The 15,355-nt window shown below is 45.2% G+C and overlaps 1 protein-coding gene across 1 annotated transcript in view; it reads left to right on the top strand.

The window, feature by feature from the left end:
- FHIT (fragile histidine triad diadenosine triphosphatase) overlaps positions 1–7,116 on the top strand; it is a 493,316-nt gene extending 486,200 nt beyond the window's left edge. The window contains exon 7 of the mRNA XM_082322071.1: positions 7,000–7,116. The gene's annotated coding sequence lies outside the window, so the exon portion shown is untranslated. The remainder of the gene's footprint in view (positions 1–6,999) is intronic.
- The last annotated feature ends 8,239 nt before the right edge of the window (positions 7,117–15,355 follow it).

Below are 15,355 nucleotides of genomic sequence, written 5' to 3'. Positions count from 1 at the left end.
TCCACTGGCCCTAAAAGAAAAAAAAAAAGATTTGCAGGGAGGAATAGAAAAGAAAAAACACTTGGCGAACACTAGCATTGGTGCTCTAGAAATTGAGAGTTTTTCATTTTGTACTTGGAGTCCCAGAAGCCAGATTCTTCAGTAGAAATGAACTGGCCCCCGGAGATCTGTATGAGTTACGCTGGGATGTACGCCGCAGCAATGATGCCAAAAGCTCCCTCTCCCCTGTTCCCCATATGTTGTTTGCCATCATCCAGCACTCTCATTTCTCTGTCATTTCTGACTGTTTCATATTTTTTCCTCTGAAGAACTGTATTCCCATAAATATCCCTCCTCTCTGCCTGTGACTCAGTGCTTGCAGCCCACCTTGAGAAATCTTGAGCTAAACTGCACAGTGTGCTCGTGGCATACTTATATGACAGCTCTCGTCGCCCATGCCATTCTGTCATCTCCGTTTGGGCTGGTTCATTGGACTCTTTCTGTTTTTTCTTGCATGATGACCATGCCAACACTTCTGTGGACTGGCACAGAGAAAGCTGTGTAACACACGTAATTCCCATCTGTGAAAGAAACTTGTCCTCGGCATCTGGGACCTAGGGACCTCCGGGGTTTGGAGCAGCAGGGTTTGGACTACACAGTCAAGTTTCCACAGTGGCTGCTGAATTTGTATTTAGACACTCACTTTTCACCTTCTCAGAAATATGCTTCTCAAAAATGAATTACTCAGCCAGAAAGAGCATATCCTTAGGTAATGCATATGTAAGCACTCTTCTCTACTAACAGAGACATTATGTAGTACTTCATCTATGGCACAGCAGCAAATGAACAGTATTTAGGATAAAATGGCGCATCCCTATTCCAATGTGATGTTGTTCCCCATTATATATTTGGTAGGTTTTGGGGGGGTTTTTTTGGTCTAGATAGAAATGAATTTGAAATTCATTTTCTGCAGAGATTCTCAAAGAGGTTGGAATTAAATCCCCACATATCAATAAAATGTTCTTAGGCTCTTCTGATACTAAACACAAAGCTGGATAGATGGTACAAATTCATTCCTGCAAGCAAATTCATGTGGCTGGACTTTTATTTCCATTTATTATGAAAATAAATCAGTGTGTGTCTGCATGGATGACCTCTTGATAAGTTCCCCATGATATTAAGGTCATTACCTTTCCTAGAACAGTCTGGTAAATCAAATCTTACTGGCATCATTATCATGAGAGTATTTTGCCTAGAACAGGCAGTCCTTCTAACCCTTGATTCCCAACACAAGGCATCACTGTCAATCTCTTCTCCCTGACATTGTTGTTGTTCTAAGGTTTAAGGCTCTGAACCTGAGATAAAGGTATATCTGAGCACCTTCTGAATTTCTTAACCTTTATCTACTCTCTTAACCTTGCTTCTAAAGTGATGAAGATTGAAAACTTTTGGCAAATTAACAAGGTTATATGCATCCTTCTTCAAAGCTATTTTTGTTTTTCACCTACAAAGGATTTATTTTGCCATGTATAAGTTTACCTGGATGCTATTTGACTTGAGTTTTTTCATGCGGCACAGGGGAAGTCAGAAAGAGCTGAATGTGGGCGTTCTGGAGCCAATAAATGGCAATTTTTAAGGCCTCATGCATTATTTTTCTACTTGAGTGTTTTGTTCAAAGCAGCCCAGCTCAGCTAGATTAGCCCAGGCAGACTGAGCTGTGTTTCAGAGCTTTCCCAGCTACCCTTACATTTATCACAAGTCCTTCACCAACTGTCACAACTCCTGTGTGACTTGACTAGGTACAGTAGCACCTTTTACCTGTATTTATAGACTATCTGATCAAGAAGGACTTGCAGGTGACTTTTTCCTAAGAAATACTTGAACGAGGCAAGAAGGTTTTGATTTTCTCCCTACTATATTTGCTGATGCTGATCCCTCTTGGCTGGTTGGGTAGCCACAGCTGTTCTACACCAGTCCCCAGATGATCAGAAATATCCAGCCACTTGCTTGAAGAAATGAACCCTATTTAGCCTTGCTAAGTTTATACCATTAAGAAAATACTTGTCTTAAAATAATTCATTCATGTGTACAATTGCCTAGAGCAGATGAAACTGAAATCAGTGAGTGAATTTGTGTTTTGCACGTGTTTCTGGTCTTTTGCTGCATGTCCCCACACCACTGTGTCCCATCTCATTAGAAGGACTCGTCACTTCTTGAACACCCCCAGCACGTGTGGGCTCTGCAGGGCTGCTCACGGTGCTGTGTCTGCAGAGCCGAAGTTCAGCAGAACTTCATGTGGCTCTGGAGGAGGAGAAGAAAAGGAAAAAAACTTTCTGTGGAAAGGATATTAAATATATAATTGTCCCAGTTAGTCACTCTCTTGCTTAGTAGCACCAAGGTTTGACCTCTTTAGGAGCCATTCTTCGTTCAGTGTTGGCTGTCATAGGGTCAGCTGTGTTTGGTAACTGGTCGTTCTTTGAGGTGGAGTCCTTACTCAAAGAGCAAGATTCGATGCAGCATCTTAATTTCCAATTTCCTATTTTCAGACGCACCTTTTAAGTTTTCTAACTAGCTATAGCTGGGTAAGTGTTTTGATAGTCTGTTTTGTGCATTTTAAATTACACATGCCAGCAAAAAGGCTAAAGATTAAAAGAGTTACTAACCTTCAGATAGTATATGAAAAATGTTTCTCTTCAAAGGCAGTTTCACTCTGTGGTGTTGTTTCTGAAAAAAGAACCAGGCTGCACAAGTTTCAGTAGAAGTTTTCCTATTTTATGCACAACTGAAGTAATACTTTTATGCCATTAGAAAAGTAGTCAGTCTTAAGTACAATGTCAAAATGTCCCTTTGCATAAAGGCGTTGACAGTGATATTCTGTTGCCTAGTGCTTTTTGAGTTACAAATATTCAATAGCTTTTAATTGCTTAACCATCTGAATATTTTGTGTCATTCAATGTGCAAAATTCATTTAAAAAATCTCTCCAAATAACGCAGGCTGCACAGTGGTGCAGGATTTCTGATGTCAGTTCTCCCCTTCATCCCCAGTCTGGCAATGTTTCTGGAGAATATAGTCTTTTCAACTTTGTCAGAGAATATGAATTTTATTCTTTTTGTTCGCCCCACTGTGAAAGAGAGAGAATCTCATTCTTTGAGAGCACTCATCCTGCCTCACAGCTGCCTCTTCTGCACCAAGATCTCAGCATGTGTGAAAAGATGCTGTTCTGTTGACTTCAGCAGGGAAATTACCACTGTTAGCAGCAGCTGACCAGAGGGAATTTAAGCTGGCAATTTGGCTTACATCTGGTTTTGCTCCAGCACCTCTGACAATCCATGCTGCATGCATGAGAGTGAGCACCAGAGCAATCCCATCGCTTTCCTTAAATTTAGGCAAGTATGATAAGATGGCTCACAACACCCTTCTTTTGGTGGCTTTACTGTAAGAAAAGCTCTCCTATTATTTCTGGTACTTTAAACATAATAAAACCACAAAATAACCATTATGCTTTGGAGTGGATCTGGGACATATGCTGTGCAGTGAGGACGCAGTCAGTCTGCCCCAGAAAATGCTGTACCTGCAGCGTGGACCACAGAGCAGGTTGTCTCCTGGGTGGGTGCCACAGTGACAACAGAGACATGGCCAGAGATATTTTTCGCAATAGATGTGCTTCCATTGTAGGCAGCCTGTTGGCAAGCACGCAGTCGTAGAAAATACAACGTGCTGTGGACTCTGGTATGTGGAACGGGAGCAGGGGAGAGGGGTAGAGCAGGCAGGGACCCCTCAGTTGTGGGAGCTTCCCTTTATAAGCAGGGCAATTTTTTGGGTGCTTACACTGGAGTAAGACTCAAGGTGGTGCCTGGTCCTGGGGACTTTCCAGAGAGCATTGGCGAGAACTGTTCGTGGCTGCACTTAGGAGCTGTTGGCATATAATCCCTAAGTAAATACACATCCTAGTAACCAGCTATAGATTTCCCTGCACTCCAGACTTAAGTGCTATTAATTATATCCCCCACTCAGAAGCCTCCAAGAACCATTAATTAGAAAGCAGGAGCTGACGGTTTGCTTGTCTGTGTGAAACTATTATGACCTGAGAGTGAAATACAAGCTTCAAAAGAAACATGTTTTATGAAGGTCACCTTGGAAAACATCATAACAATCTGTCACGAGAAGAGAATGCAGCACTCGAAGTGTGCGTTTCAGTGTGGCATTATGCTTTAAGTAGTTGGAAATAGCAAAGAGAAGATGGATCAGATCATAGGGTCTATGCTTTTTCACCCAAAAATCTCTTTTTTTTCTGCAGTAAGTACATGTAAAGTAATCTTTTTGTCATTTCAATGGAATGCAAGGAAAGTTAATATCGATAGAAATCCAACGGACAAACATAACCTGGCTCTTACTGGTATTTTTGAAGTGTAAAACATCCAGAGCCACCACCTCTGCAGCAGGGACAAGGTTTATGCACAGGAGTTAAATTATCTCTCCAAGGGAAGATGTAAGCAGCCAGTAATGCAGTGACAGTGCACAGCAGCAATACCCACCCTAGAAGGCTCAGGGCAAAAGGCTTCCCCAAATAAACGTGGTGTGCTAATGCACAGCAGCCTCAGCATCGAGGCTGATTGATTGTTTTTCTGGTTGAAGCATATCATTATTCTTATGAAAACAAAGCTGCAATAGAGTTATCTATGGTTATAAGGGAAATGTCTTCCTCTTGCAGGACGCCAGCATAAGCATAACGTCCTCCTCACACCTGTTCCAGGGTTCTGTTTTGAGGCTGTGAGTAGTACTGTGCTAAAAGTTATACACCTCATTTTCTGGACTTCCATTTCCCTATAGGTGGCCATTTAATTCAGCTGTAAAGAGTACCTGAATTCCATACAGCACTGCTTGGATCCTGTAATTATAGCTACACTAGAAACATCACGGCCAGAGACACAGAGAAGATTGTACCGCATAAAGGCAAAGCAGCAAATGCGTTACTTCTAGCAAAGAAAGCTGACAGAGGGCCAGATGTTCTCTCGATTTGCACATCCAGCAGACAGGACTGTCTGTCAAATACCAAGTATTTTCAATCTAATTCATTCTTGATTCATCATTAAGCTTTATGTGTGTCGTATTGTATGAGAGGAAAATGGGGAAAGCCAAGCATAACTGATGGACATTGTGTCCCAGGACCTGGGATAAAAGAGTCGAGGTACAGGACAATGCTGAGCTTCAAATAAGGACAATATCAACTGTAGTCAAGTATTTTTATACCCAAACCTGTGCTGATCTCTTGCCCCCAAAGCTGCAAAAGGATGCACTTACTAAGCAGCCAGGCCCTCCTTCAAGCAGATTCACAAAACACGTGCCAAGTAATTTACAGGCTGCCATCAAACTGTCAGTCAGGAGGGGCATACAATGGAAACTGTTGCTCAAAATGCCATGGAAAGGGGAAACATATGTTTCAGTGAGAAAAGACAATCAAAGAAAGAAGTGGGCGGTTGGGGAGTTGCAGCCGCAACAGCAGCAAGGATCCAAGCCTTGCGCACAGCCCCGGGAAACAAGTTCAAGGGCCGTGCCCTCGTCTAACAGTTGGGTAACAGCTTTGTGTTTAATAAGCTGAAATAATTTTCCGAGTATTGAAGCTGGCTCTAAACATGCTCTGAAGTGAAGCTACAAAACTGAAGATACCAAGCAAAAAGCCCACTCCACGTTCAATTATTAGCAAAGGTTTGTATCGTGTTATCCTATTGCTGTAGCTGCTGCATAATAGAACTGCCCAGAGAGACACTCTAATCAGTAACTCGAACGTGACCTCAAGGCTTAAAAGCTGCCTTTGTGTGAGTTTCAGTATCTAGGCTGTGTAGGTGGAAAGGCATTAATAACTCCTCTGGTAAGTAGTTATTTGAAAAAAGAAGGGGGTGATGGACATCGGAAATATATTGGACTGAGCGTACTTGAGGCTCTGTTGTTTGCCAGGATGTCAGTCTCCACGCAAAAGGACAGGTATGTGCACGGGTACACCCAAATGCCCCGTTTGTGTAAGCACCTGGGGCTGCTGCAAGCCTCCAGTTAACGCTGCAATAACAATTGCGCCATGAATTTGCGCAGGGATTTCGCAGACAGTTTTCACAGCTGCAGTCGGCTGCAGTTGTCAGGCTCTCGGCATTTCTGTTTTTCTGCTTCAGGAACACCTTCCAGCTCTGTCATGGCACCCGTTATACATCTTTCTTTTACTAGGATGGACCACCAAGAGTCGCATAAAATTGGAGCAGACATGGGATGAAATACCCTGTTCATTCTCCAGTGCCTGAGACTGGGGGCGTATTCAGGGTGCTGGTCCCAAATCACTGGTGTGTGATACCTTGGCATTAGGTAGAGTCCCACCGCAGGATCAGGATGGATGAGGATATACAAGAGATGATGATTTTGAAAGGGCATTTGCAGGAGCTTATATAAGAGATCATGTGCCCCAAAGACTCTTGTATGAGGTTATTATAGCAAAATTGACTTGAAGAGTAAGAAGCTGGATTTGATGACACAAGATGCCCTTTCTAATCCTTTGTTCCTATGACTAGCGGTCAACAGAGCTGGGGACTGTGCTGTCTTACCCAGGGATATCAGAGAGGTGGCTTCACTTCATGTTTGTTTTTTGTAAAATGATCCTGACCTCCTTTGGAGGGTGCTTTGTGAGTTAGGAATGAAAAGCACAATGTGAAAGGCAGGCACTAGTATTATTTGGAAGTGAACTTGATTGAAAAAGTAGATAATAAATCAAACACATGCTCCTCTTTCTTGCTCTGATCCATAATTTTAAAATAGTTGTGTGCAAGGATTTTCTCCGTTCTCTATCACACAGGCTGTAATAGGAGCAGAAATGTGCTGTGTGTGGATTTAACGCTGAACGTTTTCTTTTGCCTATCGCTGTCAGTGCTTCCTGTTGGAACGCACTAATGAGCCCCTAACTTGTTAGCAATAAACAGCCTTACAAAGATCAAAGATGATATTATATGTAACTATCTGCTATGTTTGATATTTGTCAGGTAACAAAGTGTTTGAAAAACATCCCGTGACATAAGAAACTCCCCAGAAAGAAAGACTTCATTCTCCAGTTCTCAATGGCCCTGGAGCTGCAGCTGGACAATTTTATTATATTCTGCAAATGTGGGATTCTTCCATGAAAAATTTTATTGGACCTTTGGATATCATCAAGGTTAAATTTCAGCTAAGACAACTAACATCACTGATTCAAAATATTGCTCTGAGTAGTAACTCATATTTTTCTGAATTGTGTACTTGGGAATGAATCTTTTTAAATTGTCCCTTGGCCTAAATTGAAATAAAGTGCTAGCAAAATCAGGTAGCTACTGTGTTTAGGTACATTACCAAGTGCTCCATGTTGTGCTTTTTGAGATTCGGTTATTGTATGTGGGTTATTACATCATAGAAAAATTAGATCTTTTAGCAGTATGACAATTCATAAAACCCTAGGCTTTGTTGCAGACTAGTGAAGATAAACTTGGAGAGCTACCGTTTTGTCAGGTAAGGTTGTACAATGAGAAATATAACACTTCCTAAGATCCTTCCTTTCTCTGTTCCTTTTAATGTGTTGTCACAATGCTTCTGGAGCTTAAGGTGACACAAAACACAATGAATATGTAAAGCTGCTAATGGGATAGTAATCGCATTAGGGTTAGACTGGCACGAATGTCCTGCTTGCACCAACAAACACCACGAGTGGGAGCCACCCGTGCGGAGTGCTCCCTCGGCGAGAAGTGCCGTGTTCAGAGCCCCGCGCAGGAGGAAACCTGCCATGGGTTAGTTGTTGATTGCTAACGTGTAACGAAGAAGAAAAAGTCAAACAACAGATGGAAGAGAGAAGCAATGGGTCTGCAAGGTACGTACGAAAAGAGCACCCGTAATCTTGCTCTTGAATTGCGGGGAAGCAACAACCGAAGCTTTCTGTGTCCCCTGAACTCAGGATGGAAAATAAAATGTGCCAAGTCTTTCAATAAGAGCCATGCTGAGGGGAGCCGTAGGGTGCAGAGTCCCCCTGAAGGCTTGAGAAGGTCAGGGTCAGGTCCAAACCAGAGCCTGGCAGTGCTTTGTGTGCCTGGCAGCACAGTGGGGTCACTGTCCTGAACAAAAAGGCTCCCAAATAGTCTGTCCTAAAGGGTTGCAGCCTAACCTGAGAAGCATGAAAATGCACAATGGACGAACTCATATAATTTTCCCTAAGTCTCTCTCTCTGCTATATACTGTAGAGGAATTCAGTCCATTGGTTTGGAGTTTTTGTGCTGGCCAAATATAAATAGAAACACTAGAGCAAAATCACTGATGTTTGATTCCAGGTTTTCCTGTGGTGCTGTTAAAATATTGCTCCTGAAAAGCCAGTTTGATTCAAAGATTTACCATGACCCAATGCAACCGCCAACATCTTCCATTAGCCCTTTTAAAAACTGTAGAGATTTTAACACTGTTTCTTTTTCCATGCAGAGTAAATGAAAAGTACATTTTGATGGTGTCTGCACTTTTTAGACCCTGAAGAAGGGCTAAATAAACACAAAACGAAGGTCAGGGGGCAAGAAGTGACAGAGAAGAAAAGGTGAGTAGTCAGGATGGTCAAAGATGCTGGCAAATGGCCCAACACAAAGGGTTGTCCTTTTGCACTTTAAATATTTAAAGTAGCTGTGATTTCACATAGAAAGAAGACAACGGTTGTGCTGCCAGGTAAGTGCTAAAAGGAAAACCTGAGCATCAGTTACATTTGCACGGTATTTCCAAACCTGATGCTCAATGGCTTCCTATTAAGTACGGAGTATACTGTATTAATTCTGTAGCCTGGGATGGGCGGGCGCTGTGCCAGCCATTTTGCATGGGGGCTGCTGAGCAGATGAGTGCTGAGCTGCATGGAAGATTTCATTTGTGTAAATGAGGAGGCCGTTATCACAGCACTAAAGGTCCTGTTTTTAAAAAAAAAAGCCTCCTGTGGCATTATGCACAAAACAACCTATTTATGCAGCATGAAAATATTTATGTGCTTCGCTCCAGCTTAAAAAGGGAATTTGCAATAGATGAGGGACATGAGAAAGGATTGGAGTGAGAGATAAGGAGAGATTAGAAAAGGCAGATCATGAAGTACATGACATCCTGCAGCAGTGTGTGGAGTAACCCCCCCCCCCCTTTTTTTAAGACCTGAGCCTTGATTGAGGATGGTGTCTGGATCATTCATATGCTTCCTATAGACTCAATTTTCCGCAGGCGGGGCGCTGCATACAAAGATGCAGTTGCTGGAAACGCAAGGATCTGCTGTGCTGAAGGCATTGATGGTCTTTGTAACCAACTTCATCCTTTCCAACCTCAATTGTTTGCCCTCACTGGGGTCACGCCCAGGGCTTGGCCTTTGGGCTGGGTGATGCTACAGAGTGCTGAGCTCCTCTACTGAAAGCAGAAAACATGAGAAAAACCACCCGTGCAGGGGCTGAGATGGACATGGTGCAAGTGGAGTGGTCCCGATGGGGTGGCTTCGTAACAGGACAGAGCGAACTGTGCTCGCTGTTACACGGCTTTGACCCTCCTTCCCTGCCCTTATACACAAGCAAGTTTCCCAGGTTTTTTTGATTACCAAAAGTTTGTTTTGCTGAAGTGAGCAGTTCCTCCAAGGGGCTGCAGCAGGCTGTGCCTGTGTGCCTCTATTTTCATTAGCAAAGCAGCTGTGTTTCAGCCACAGTGCTGCTCTTTGACTTTTGTAGGACCAGACTGGGAGTAGGATGTGAGTCCACGTGCCCTCTTCGCCCTGCCTGCCTTGAAAGAGAAACTGCAGAAGAGCAGCCTCGGGCATGGGTAATCCTGTGGGCAGGAGAACGGCTGGGTTATTGGGAGCACGCAGCTGACAGGGACACCGTCAGCCCATGGGCTGGGCCCCTGCCATGCCAGGCAGCCCAAGTGTACAGTCCTGTTTGAAAGCCACCTGGCAGCCATCTGCTCACGCATGTACATTTTTGGAGCTGGGCAAAAACATTAGGAATGGGCTCTGAAAGCTTTGGCATGGCAGCAGCCTGGGCCTGTGTTGTGCAAGGTCACGGGCACCTAGCTTCTGCACATCCATGCTTGGTTTTCCAGTGTGTGAATGCTCATCTGGACTGCGATTATATTTCTTTGTGCACAAAAGCAACTTAGATGGCTAATCGTCCTGTGGCAAACCTGCTTGCACTAAGGCAGACAGGTGGTATTCTACAATGCTTTCAACAAAGGCTGTGAGTACAGCACGAGGATACTTTTTAGTTACCTTTCAGTGATTCAGCATCATTCTTGCTCCAGATGCAGGAGTGTCCTTCCCAGCAGCAGCCCCCGGGAGCTGAGAGCCGGCACCACCCCAGGTAGCTCAAAGGCACCTGTGTGTTGACAGACCGACGGGCTGGGGACGTGCCACGTCAGCTCCTTGAAGTCCTTGTGCAGTATTTCAGAAATTGGCTCCATGCTGCTGGTACCCTCCCCCAGCACACATGCACCCCACTCCCCCAGGTATCAGGCTCTCATTTGATCCTGTGCTCAAATAACACAGTGTTTTGCTTTTAATTAACATTGCAGAGAGGGGAAAATGACCATTTGGTCTCTGTGGGAGCCTGACTTGGCTGCAGACTCAGGACGACATCTAAGACGAAGGCTCCTGGCCGGGATGAGGCGAGTCAAGGTCAGCTCCTGGCTTGTGACAGCACCCTGAAAGGTGGCTGGGGACTGAGCCCTGCCTGGAAATAAAAATACTTGAATGCAAGTGGGATCTGAGCATGATCTCGCACCCTAGCAGTAAACCAATAAAAATCATAATGCCCCAGTACCCACAGAGCTAATGAAAAACTTTCAAGCCCAAATACACACATAGTGACAGCCATGAAAGTACCTAAATCATTTCTATCTGAGCTCTCTGTGTCCTCCTATCCACTCCCCATCTCTCGCTGTCACTGTGGTCGATGGCTGCTGAAAAGCCTTGTCCGATTCCTGCATCCGATGCCTAACGTACAAGCCAGCAGCGCTGCAAAGAAGAAAACGCTGCTGCTCATGTAAGCTGTCCTGTGTGTTGGCAGGGCTGTGAGTTTCAGAACAGAGTGATGTATTTCAGTTCTTGTGAAATTTCTGAATAATCAGCTCATCAAAAAATATCATGCAGAGTTCCCTTGTAGTCCTCTCCAACTTGCCACCTCTCCTGCCAATAGCTCTGTAGGGTGACCACAGCTTGGCATAGCCCATTAGCAGAGCTCTGCACAATCACTCGTGAATAGAACTGTCTGGAAAATGCAATTTTTCTTCTTGGGGAAAAAAAAAAAAAAAAAACCCAAAACTTGGAGTAGGGGGGATGTTTGGCTTGGCATTTCAGGATGAGGGTTTTCTCCACCGCTCCCTCCAGCACCCTCTTCTGATCCTGCCTGCGCCTCCCTTTTTCCTCCCTACCCCGTTGTTTAGAAAGTGACTCCAGGAAAATTAAAAGAAAATAAAAATAAAAATCCCACTTAAAGTGGCAAAGTCTTTGGATGCTGTTTGGTCTGCTGGCAAGCTCCTCCCGCTCCCCAGGGCTAGGAGTCTCGCTGCAGGACGGGCACCAACCCCCTGGCACCTTCTCCCGCTGGGACTCCTGTGCAAGATGTCCTTGGACCTGCACTTTTTGCTGCCACTGCCCAGTTTCTTCCTCAGAGTTTCTGCAAGATATCCCCCTCCTTGTGCAGCTCAAAAACCTGCTGTTTAGGTACCTGGGAGCTGGTGACCATGACTTTGTTCAAGGGGAGAAGGCGGGTGCTGGAAGGGCCTTGGGGTAAACCCAGCCAGCGGTGCTGCAGAGACAAGGGCCCGAGCAGCAAGTCGCTGGCCTGCCTTCAGCTGCTCTTCTCAGTCCCGGGCTGACTCCAGGCACATCCCCTGTGCCTTCCCCCTCCTTTTGGCACGTGTTTCTCAGTCACAGGTGATCGTTGCTCTGGCTGGAAAGAGTGGACTTCCTTGCTGGGTCCTCTAACGATGCTAAGAGCCGAAATGCGGGGAGGCCAGGCTGGTTGCAGACCCTGTCTTTAAGACAAGTGGCAAATAACACATGCTGCTGAGGCAGGAGGTGCAAAAATCAATGGTTAATGCATTAGGATTAAATCTGTGGCACGAAAGCCTTATATAGCCAGGATTTTTTTTTTTTTTTTTTTTTTTTTTTTTTAGGCTTGTGGTAGCTGCAATGGTCTTAGTACTTGTGTCACTTTGCAAACCCCTATATGCACACATGGGACCCAGCTGCAACCATCAGTGAGAGGCAGCTCCGGCGCAGCTATCGGGCACTGCCTATCGACCCCTTGCCTCTGCCCCCAAACCAGCTGCAGCTTCCAAACATTTGCTATGTCCCTCTTTACTTGTGTCACCCTATCTCTTTCTGCTCAGGCTTTTGTAATTTCTTTTGTCACCATAGTGACAGAAAAAGAGTGATGATTGCTGGAGTAATTTCCCATATTAGCTAGCACTGGCCTTTCAGCCTATATCAGCGCTTCATTTTCCCGGGGCTCCGGCTGAGCCTCAGCAGAGCGGCATTAAAAAGTGGTGGCAGAGGGCCCTCAGCATGCCGTGGTGCTGCCAGCGGCCCTCCGGGACAGGCTGGGCAGGGACAGGGCCTTTGGGTCACTGCGTATTCCACCTCCGCACACCAGGGATGCACAGAGAAAAGGGGAAGAAAATAATCCACTTTACAAAGGTTTCTCCCTGAGTGCATTTGCTGTGAGTCTCGTGGCCTGTAAAACCAGGGATTTGGGCACATCTGTCTGTTTTGGGGCACGTGCACATCTGCAGGGTGCATAGGAAGAGCTCCCCGGAGGTAACCGCTCGCCCTGACCCATGCAGCAAGTTGGCAAGGCCCCTCTGTGTACCCCCAGCCTGCGCCCCCCCACTCGGCACGGCCTCTTCCAACACTGGCCATTGCCAGGGAGCCCAAACCAGGGCTGAGCCCAAACCTGGGCTCGCAGTGGGGCAAGGGGGTGGTTCAGTGCGAAGTACTGCTCTCACCCGGCATTATTACTCCTTCAGTGCATCTCAGGGAGACACACAGGATACACACACACAAATACATACTTGAAAAATCAAGATCATTAAGTACACAAATACGTTTAAATAACAAATAAGCTATTGAAAAGCAGCGAAAGGTCACAAAATGCGAAATGAAAGCTGCTCTTCTGTTCTCCGCTCCGGCAGCGCGGGTCCCTGCCACAGACGAGGATATATTAAAAAGAGTCAACCTTCATTTCAAGCGCACTGCCTTTTGTCCGCATATCACAACATTAACATTATCCCCACATAATTTTGTGTATTTAATTTTACAATAGACTGTGCCAGTGAGCGCTGCCTGTAAATATTTGATCACCACCGTTCCTCTAGGATTATCTTATCAAGAGTAAAGATATTAAAATAGAAATCTTGTCTGTTACTGCCTTTATACTTCCAGCCTGAGTGTTGATTGACAGAAAATGAACTGCCTGAACTAGCTCTAAAATGTCTTTTCACTGAGAGCTTTAATGCCAGAGGCTATAGAAAAAAAAGGTAGCTAGTCATCGGAAACTAATGCCTTGCTGTAGTTACGGAGCTTTTGTACTGAAGATTAAAAATATGAATCTACTAGGGGTATTTTTACAAGTGTAAAATGGTGTTGGTCTTTTTTTTATCTTTTTGCCATCTCTAATGAGCCTTAAAAAGAGCCTTCCCTTTTCTTCCTGCACTTGAATATTAGATGCAGCCTCACTGCAGCTCACAGACACGGGCTGAAGTTTTGCAAGAGTAAGCTCTTGACTTATCTAACCTACAAAATTTCTTTTTGGTGATAAAACGGATTGAGAGCCAGGACTGAATGTTCCTGCCTAGCTTGGAATATCAAACCACTATAGACAAGTCAAGGTTTCTATTTATGGCCAGTTAAAGACACACCGGTAATGCTGTTTTAATGTTACAAAATTGCCCTGAAATTGTCATGTGTCTGAAGAGCACCACGCTGCAAATATATAGCCAGTCCCCGAGGGCTTACTCAGCCTGTGCTCCAGCACAAATCAATGAGAGTTTTTGCTGGAGTAAGGACCCAAGCGTCAATTCAGGAAAGTACCTAAGCGCAAGCAAACTTTAATCACAAGCGTGTGCTCCTTAGAAATCAATAAAGACAGAAGCTGGCTGAGGCGAGGGGATGGTAAGGGGTGTGGGTCCCGCGTCCCTGCAGCGCCTGCGCCCAGGCGGGCAAAGGGCCAGCGGTTCCCGGCATCCCAGCATCCAGAATAAATCTGGCTTTTTCCTGTCACGATCCTGGAGGGCAGGAGAGGGTGGTTAGTTCACAGATCTGTCCCATTGCAATGACAAACTGTAGCCACCGGCATTAAATCACCCAAGACCTTCAAGGCGGTACCAAAAGTGTTATTGCGGGATGACTGAGGTTGGAGTGGCTGGAGGAGACAGTGCAACCTGGAGCACTCTGCTTTAGCTAGATCATTCCTCCCACTTTTTTCCGCTCCAATATGAAAAATGACTGTATGAAATTAAAATAATAATTGGACATAAGCAGCCTATTATTGAGCTGACATGAAAGGGTGGTTATCCATTAACAGCAATGGGTGGTCCCCTCCACATTTTCCCTGGGCTCTGAATGCAGAAAAGCTTGTCCTAACAGTTCGCTTACAGGAATGGTCAGAGCTGTGGTTTTGTTCAGTGTGCTCAATTTATTCAATTAAAATATACTGGTGTGTTCATCAGCTATTAACTGTCTTTGCAATAGCTGTAATTAAACAGATACTTACCTGTGAAAGGAAATCTTTCAAGACAAACTCTGACGTGGCGGCTGAGGAGAGCGGGAACGTCCCAGGTCTCCGATGTGGGTTTGCTTTGTGTCTCTGCATGAATCCCTCAGCCGTTGGGAGTTTTCCTTTCCCTGCTGCTGGAGCAAGAACGGCTTCATGTCCCACTGCCAGACGCTGTTTTCCATGTAGGCAGGACATGTCAGCAAAAGGCGAGGGCTGGCCAGATCCAGCTCCTGCATGTCCCTTCCCCGGGCACGCTGGGGGTGAGCTGAGCACCAGGAGTGCCGGACGCTTGGCAGCCCTGGGGGAATAAAACCAGCCAGGCAATTTTCTCAACCAGGCAATTCACTTGCAGAAATGGCATTTACCATGTTCCACTTAGAGCCTCAGGGAGAGAATGAAGAAATGGAAAATGAGAGAGAGGCGGCTACTAAGGAGTTTTTAGCAAACTCAGAGGTTTTAGAGGGTTTAGCAGCTGGTGGCCTCCAATTCAATGGGCGGTAGAGTTAAAAGCCACGCACCCTGCTTTGAAAACTTCCTCCAAAGAGCCTGAAATGAAGAAAAACCCCAACGAGGCAGAGTAGCGCAAAGCAGAGTAAGGAACTGA

This window comes from Platalea leucorodia (genome assembly GCF_965183815.1).
Source record: "Platalea leucorodia genome assembly, chromosome: 9".
NCBI lineage: Eukaryota > Metazoa > Chordata > Aves > Pelecaniformes > Threskiornithidae > Platalea > Platalea leucorodia.
The sequence above is the reverse complement of the archived record's forward strand: the minus strand, read 5'-3'. Positions and strand labels throughout refer to the sequence as shown.